Source organism: Aythya ferina (assembly GCF_964211825.1).
Source record: "Aythya ferina genome assembly, chromosome: 5".
Classification (NCBI taxonomy): domain Eukaryota; kingdom Metazoa; phylum Chordata; class Aves; order Anseriformes; family Anatidae; genus Aythya; species Aythya ferina.
The window spans coordinates 25,311,862-25,319,282 of NC_140301.1; positions in this window are offsets into that span (position 1 = coordinate 25,311,862).

Consider the following 7,421-nt stretch of genomic DNA (forward strand, 5'->3'; position numbering starts at 1 on the left):
TCAAAATATTCCATAGGCAGGAATTCAGGAAAGGGAATTGGGCTGTCTTTGGGTGGAAGAGTACATTGAGGTTTAACAGCTTTTCAGTTGTGATCTGTTTGAGCTATTATATTGATCTGTCTCAATTTGTCAAATAACCTTTTCCTTTCCTTAGTAATAATGGCCTTTCAGGTGAACTGACATGCATGCATTAAGAAATCAACTTTAATTTAAAGTGAAAACCTCTAAGCACACCACTCCCTTAATAAACAGGTAGTATCTGCCTATAAACAGGTAGTATCTGCATTTGGATAAACTAATGTAAAACTGCTTTCAGCAGGTCTTCTTATCATAAGCTGTCCCCCCAAAATAAAAGATTGCAATTACTAAAAACTTAAAATGTATATACAGCAAAAATAAATTTAAAAAGATGAGCACAGAAGTCAAACGCAATTAATTAAGCATCAAATATCTTTCCCATCTATTACTCATCATCATCAACCTGTGTTGACAGGATGTGGGCATAGACAGCAGCCAATCTATCCTTGCTTGCCTTGAGCCTGTGCCACAGTGGATGCAATGTGGAGACAGGATGCATTCAGGTTACCTGCACTAGGCTAGCAAACTCTCTGTCCTGGGTCCCACCCATGACTGGATAGTTACCACTAACTTCACAAACACTGCCTACTGTATAGCAGGTCACAAATATAGAGTAAGCCTTTGTCACTTTGACAATGAACAGATAGCGCTAGTGGCAACCTTATGCCTCTTTCAGACAACTTTAGGACTTACATTTAGGTGTAAAGCTTGCTGTTTTGGTGACTATGATATATAAATGTTTCTCTTCTTTCTCTTTCCCATGAGCAAAATCTAAAACTAAGTGAAGTCAATGAGAACCCCTCATTGACTGGAATAGGTTGCAGTTCATGTTCTAAGAGAAAACTGACATTTTTAGAAAAAAAAAATGAGTTGTTCAGACATTTATACTTTAAAAACAATGACCTTCATGGACATTTATTTGATCTGTAATATTTCAAGCATTTGTTAAAAGCCACAATTCAATAACATGGTTAATCTAAACCCACAGGGGTGGGTGAAATAGGTTATATAGGATGCACTTATATTTCAACAATAGCATCTCACTACTTTTGCTGATATATTTTTATATTACAGACATGTTCCTCAAATTATTTAATGGGCTTTATTCATTAGCTGAAGTTTGATATTGCCATAAGTATATTATTATTTTTTTAAATCAGGTGTGTTAACATTTGTTTAAAAACATATATAATATACATACATATGTCTACGTATATGTAGAAGAGGAGTTTCTTATTATTGTCATGTTGAATTACTGTTCAGTCAGGGATTACTTTATCTGATGGAGAAGCAAAGAGACTTGGATGTTTAATTCTTCATTAATCTTTTCCTTGCTGTAATGAGCAAAGGTGTAAATATTAACACCTCTGATTTTCAAGCATCAGTTTAAGCTATCATCCATAAATTCACTTTCATAAAGGCAACATGCTTCAAAATTGAACTACTTTGCCCTTAGTAAATAATTTGATTTGAATCTGATTTACTCATATTTGGTTTCCAAGCTTTCTGTTTCTGAAAAATCTTTAACTACAGCCTTTTTGATTTTGTTGTTCTAATTTTTAATGTTTGAAATGTCATTTTTGAAATCTTTAAATGTTAATGGAGTAATATTTTTTATTATTTGTTTGCATAGTTTTCATTTTATAAATTATTTGTTGCAGCCTTTGTATTGTTTTCTGCTTGTAATTGACAGCTTTATAATTCCTAGGGGCATATTTGAGGTCTCTTTCTCTTTTCAAACACTCTTCTCTATCCACAGCAATGGCTGTTTTTCTTTGTTTCTTTGCTGTCTGTGGAAAGCAGATCAGAGAGTGTTACTGAATGTGGTAGAATATCGCATTCTGTTGCAACTAGCAGTTTACTTAAGCTATGTAACTAAGTGTCCTGTAAAAGCAAAATGCAATTGCCCTGGCAAATCCAATGTTTTCATAAATCATGAGGAAAACTTTTAAGGTTGTGAAAACCTGAAATATTTGTATCCACTTTTTAATTGTTGATGTACTGATGTCAAGTCACCATGCAGTGTATTTTTAGTAGCTCTCCCCATGACTAGTTATGTGTAGAAATAAGAAGTAAGGGGTATCACTTCTGGCAGAACTGGAGTGACTTAGAAATTCTTTTTTCAAGACATTTTAAAATATTCACTTTTTTAACCTCTTTTAAATCTACCTCTTGCTATATTTTGCAACTGTAGGGATTTAATGCATGATGCCTACATATGTGTACATAATATTCTCTACCTTTTGTCTTTAATATTCCTTGGTTTTTAATTATTAAAGATAAGTATTTGAATTATAAATATTCTAGTTATACAGGAATAGGCAAAGCAGGCACATACCCTCAGGCAAAATTCTTCCATTATCCATAATCCTTCTGCCTCCTGCCTCCATTTCTCTACCTCCTATCTTTATGTCGCCTCAAAAAACACAGAGGCATTCTTTTAAACTAACCTTCTCCTCCCCACTTAAACCATAGAAATCCCTTCTCAATATGTATAGGGGCCTTTTCCTTGAAGTGGGATGTCATACTTGTCCTAAATATAATAAAGTGCTATCTTCAAGGCATTTCTGCATCCAAAACACTCCCCAGAAACCTGCCTAGTCCTCCCATCTAACCAGTCTGAATGTCACAAATCATAGCACAGAAGCTGCTTTATAGTGAATCATTAACATTGTCAGGAATGAGTTGGCAAGGAAAAAAAAAAAGCTTTCCATTAGAGAACTGAGGGAGAATATACAAATGACAGCATTGTCATTTCTCTTACATTGTTTTATAAAGTGCACAACTGATTAGGAAGAGTTTATTATAGAATATATATGCTGTGTATGCATACATGACAATTTTGTTTTCATCCTGTACTGTTTATAAGTGTGTATGGATGTGCTTTAGATTAACTGTCCTACTTTAGGTTTTGAATTATACGAGTAACAGTTTCATTATGTGCAGACTGTCTAGACTTAACAAATATATTTGGAAACTATGAGGTACAAAAATGCAAGATATATGAGGAAGGTATTTTTAATCTACATAAAGATTAATAAAGATATACCAAAATCCTGCTAGGCAGTATCTGAAAAGGTCCTTTAGAATAATATTACTTGAGCATATAGACACTTTTATCTGATTACAACTTAGAGGTATGTAACTCCAGTGTAGATGCTTACTTGTCAATTTTTCTGTTTGGCACAGCTTGAATGGGATAATATACGCTTATAACATGTAATACAATTAGTTCTCTTTTGAGCATCAAATATTGTAAAGAAAGTCATTTTGATCAATACATGTGATGCTTTTTATATAAAAACCTAATATATTTGTGTTGTAAATTAGTTTTTTTCCCCCTTCATATCTTAAAAGACAATTGCATGGAATTATACATGGCTTTGTTGTTCATGGAGATAAAATGTGTCAAACCATCAGTGGCAAAAAATGTGAGAGGATATACAGTACACACCTAAAAAAAAAAGGAAGATTGATTTTCAAAGAACAAGTTAATTTGCTTTGACAACACGGGTAGCTTTCTTTAAATAGTTATAAATACTAATGAAAGTATGCAAAGCAGACAGTACTCCTCAGAATTTCACATGCACTTACACAAACAATTTTAGCACACTTTTATTTTTCTTAGATGGTTGTGCATGCAGTTAGGTCATTCTGATTACCAGTTTGGTGTAAACCTGGATATTTAAGACATTTCAGTTGAGTTTTGGATTTATGCTTATGCCACTAAGCTCAGGATCTGAGCTCAGTAATTGCTAGCCAAAAACAACAATTCCCCAAACTTTCAGTCTCCGACTGGTATTTAGGTGTGGCTTGATTGACAGCATTACATAGGCAGAGAGAATCCATTTTTTTTCTCCTCTCAAATAGGTTGATTGTGCAAGAGCAGCTTCAGACAGAACAATTTGCATGGTATCCATCAACACATAAACTACTTCCTTCACAGGGGAACTGCCAGGGATACATAGGCTCCAGAGCACTGGGAAAGGCGTAATATCCAAGACATGGCAGTCTAATCATGCTAATACAACATGATGTTGCCTCTAAAATCATTACAGCTTGTCCCAAAATGCATTTTGGGCGCTGGGCAAAACAGACAACTTTCCAGTTTTCTGCAGGTGTGGCAGAAGGTTATTTTAAATAAAAGGAAGATATGAATACTATCAATAATTGTAATAAAAGCAACAATACAAGAGCAAGCCTTTTACTTTGAACATTATTCACATTTTGGGAGACCTTTGCATAAATTAAAGGCTTGATCCAATGGCTATTCCACTCATTCCTCCAAGAATTGAGGTCCTAAGAATTAAGCTTTCCAGCAGACCAGCATGAGGTACCTATCTACTTGTTTCTCATATGAAGTCTTCATCTTTCTTGCAGGAGATGAAACTGCTAGAGCCAGTGACACTAAATACAGGCATTTTATCTGGCATTGAGTCTTTAAATAGAAATATACCAGAAAAGGAAAGGAGGCAGAACAAGACCCCAAACTTCATCAATTCTCTGAGACAGTAAAGGAGGCATGTGGAAAAACTCTAAATTAAACAGACAGTAAGATTTTTCCTGCACTGACATACTATTTATTTGATCAAGAAAAACAAAAAAAAAAAAGATGGAAAAAAAAAAGAAGCAGCTCAATGTGATTTACTGACTGTTGATAAAGAACTCTGCCTGATAGAAAAAATGCATGCATATAAGTTTTTATACATGTACATAATCAAGTATAAATTATTTGATTACTGAGAAAATAAATAGTTGAAGGCCATCCCAATGAAATAACTGTGGTATCAATTAGAGAAAATACAGATGTTTCTTTATAAACTGACATTGCTAAAAGGATAGTATTTTCTGTATGGGCCTAAAAGAAAGCATAAGATATCTTCCACTAGGAAAGTGGGGAAGTTTTTTTTCCCCTATGAGAATGGTCCTGAGTACAAGGTGATTTTTTTCTGAAAGCTCTGCAGTTACAACAGTGAATGAAGCCAGGTTATCAGGAAGACAGGCAAACTGGATATTAGAGTTCACTGCTTGGTTAATTCCTCAGAGTCTGACCCAGATAGGGCCAAACACCCTCAGCTCTCACTTAAAGACCCTGTACAGGTTAAGTACAATAACCTGAACTGTTTTTCATTTGGCTCACTAGAACATGTTATCAGTAGCAACTACCTAAACCTCAGAAATAAAATCTGAGGGAAATAGTATAGGAAGTATGGTGTAAGTGAACAAATGCTCCACCTCCTTGCACCTCCCTCCTTCATCTTCTTCTTCAGTGATTTAATTTCAAGGTCTCTCTGCTTCAATGAAAAATGAAGGACTGAACCTCATGTTTTAATTGAGAAATGTAAAATATTTCCCAAGCATCATATAGCACATAGAAAGAATAACCATTCATGCACACATATTCATGCTTATGCATTCCTGTCCCCTTCTTAATACAGTAACATCAGTCAAGAAGAGAGAGATGATAAAAATGAGGAATAGGTGTCACTAAAAAGAAGGAAAATATTGTAAACACATGAAAACATATGGCTTAAGAATCCACTGGGAAAATATACTTAGTAATTTACACTGGACAAACTCTGAGTAACTTATAAAAGCCACCAGTAGTACACTGGAGAAAGAAGACAAGGCAGAAAGAAAGTGATGTCAAAAGTCATGACTTCTGTCTGTATGGTTTGTCTATACAACTAATTCAATACCAGAATACCAGAACCCATGCACATGTGAAAGCCTCTACTGAGCCATCTTTCAGGGAGATGGAACCACTTCTGTGCACATCAATTATCCAGTGGTGGAAAGTCTGAATAAAACTGAAATTGAAGAATGACATGCAAGGGGATTTAGAATTCAAAGCAGAGGAGAAATGCTGTATGGGGTTGCAGACTTGAACAGAGGAGAGTGGTATGGGCCGGGATCAGAAGGGACAGAGGAAGGAACAAAGACACATCTGTTCCCCTCCTTATCTGTTTATTTATTTATATATATATATATATATATTTTTAATATATTTATTTATTTATTTATTTATTTTTAGAATGCAAATTCTTTAGAAAAGCAGAGTTCATTCCTGCCCTTGCTCCTGTATAGTGCCTAGCCCTGGACAGTATACCACATAATTTAACTGGATATCAGATAATAGTTTTCTGTAGATCCACTGCTAATGCAATTAAAGATTGTGCTAGAAAATCATTTTAATGAAACATTTCACTTGAAATGTTCACTGAAACTTACTTTTTTGAAAGTGGAAATACTGGGTTTTATTAATGGTAATATTAATGACTGTAGACATAGATTTTTCATTCATTCATTTTGATTATTGTCTTGAGATAAAAAATTTTACATTTTTTGATTGTTCCATAGGAAAGACACACTACTGTTAAGAAAACTTAAGTCCATGAAAAATTTCTTTCTAAAATGCCTACATGATTTTTGAACTACTTTAATGCTTTCATGTACATGCTGACAGGTGATAGAAATATTCTTTATTGTGTAGTTATTCAGTGGGGCTTTATGGGAAGGTGATATGGAAGATGCCATTCAAAGCCATAGCACACTACTCATTTACCAGTAAAGATTACCTGCCACATGGAAAAGCAATCTGAATATTAGAACGCAGTCTCAGCGTATTTTGTGTACTGTATGCTGTGCACAATAAAAGGAAATTCTTGCCTATGGAACCAAAGAAAAATACTTCTCTTTGTTTTTTATGACAAGAAACAAAGGCTCCTACCATGCCACTTTTCTCCCTAAGGGTGAGGCCGACCTAAAACACCACTGATGTATTTTCACAGGGAAGGTTGCCAACTTATTGTCAGAGAGAATTAGTAGGAAGAAATATGAACCTTTGCCACCAAGATTAAAGGACCAATAGAAGAACTAGTAAAAAGAAAACAAAATCCGAAAAAAACATATAAAATTTTGTTTGTCTCCTTTAATTACTATATTCTTCTTTTACCTAAGAGAATTAATTCCTGCTCAGCTACTTTTGTGAAATTTGGTAGTTCTGATTTTCAAACTGTGAAACCATTTTATTTTAACTTCTTTTTAAGTGAATCTCAATCATTTGAGTCCCACCTTGTATTCCAAATCAGTGACTTTAAAAATGTAGAAGACTTCATTTTCAAAACTTGCCACCCTACATGCAAGCTCTAACCCCTGTTTAGTCATTTAGATTGAGATTGTGACTTTAAAAAATTGCTAATCATAACACTGAATTCACTGAAAACACACAAAAGTTTAAGTTGTTAAATAGTTTTGTAAGATTAAGCAAGAGATTTTTTTTTTACAAATTAAACAAGAGCATAATTATTTGTCATAATGCATAAAAAGCTTCTTGCAACGTT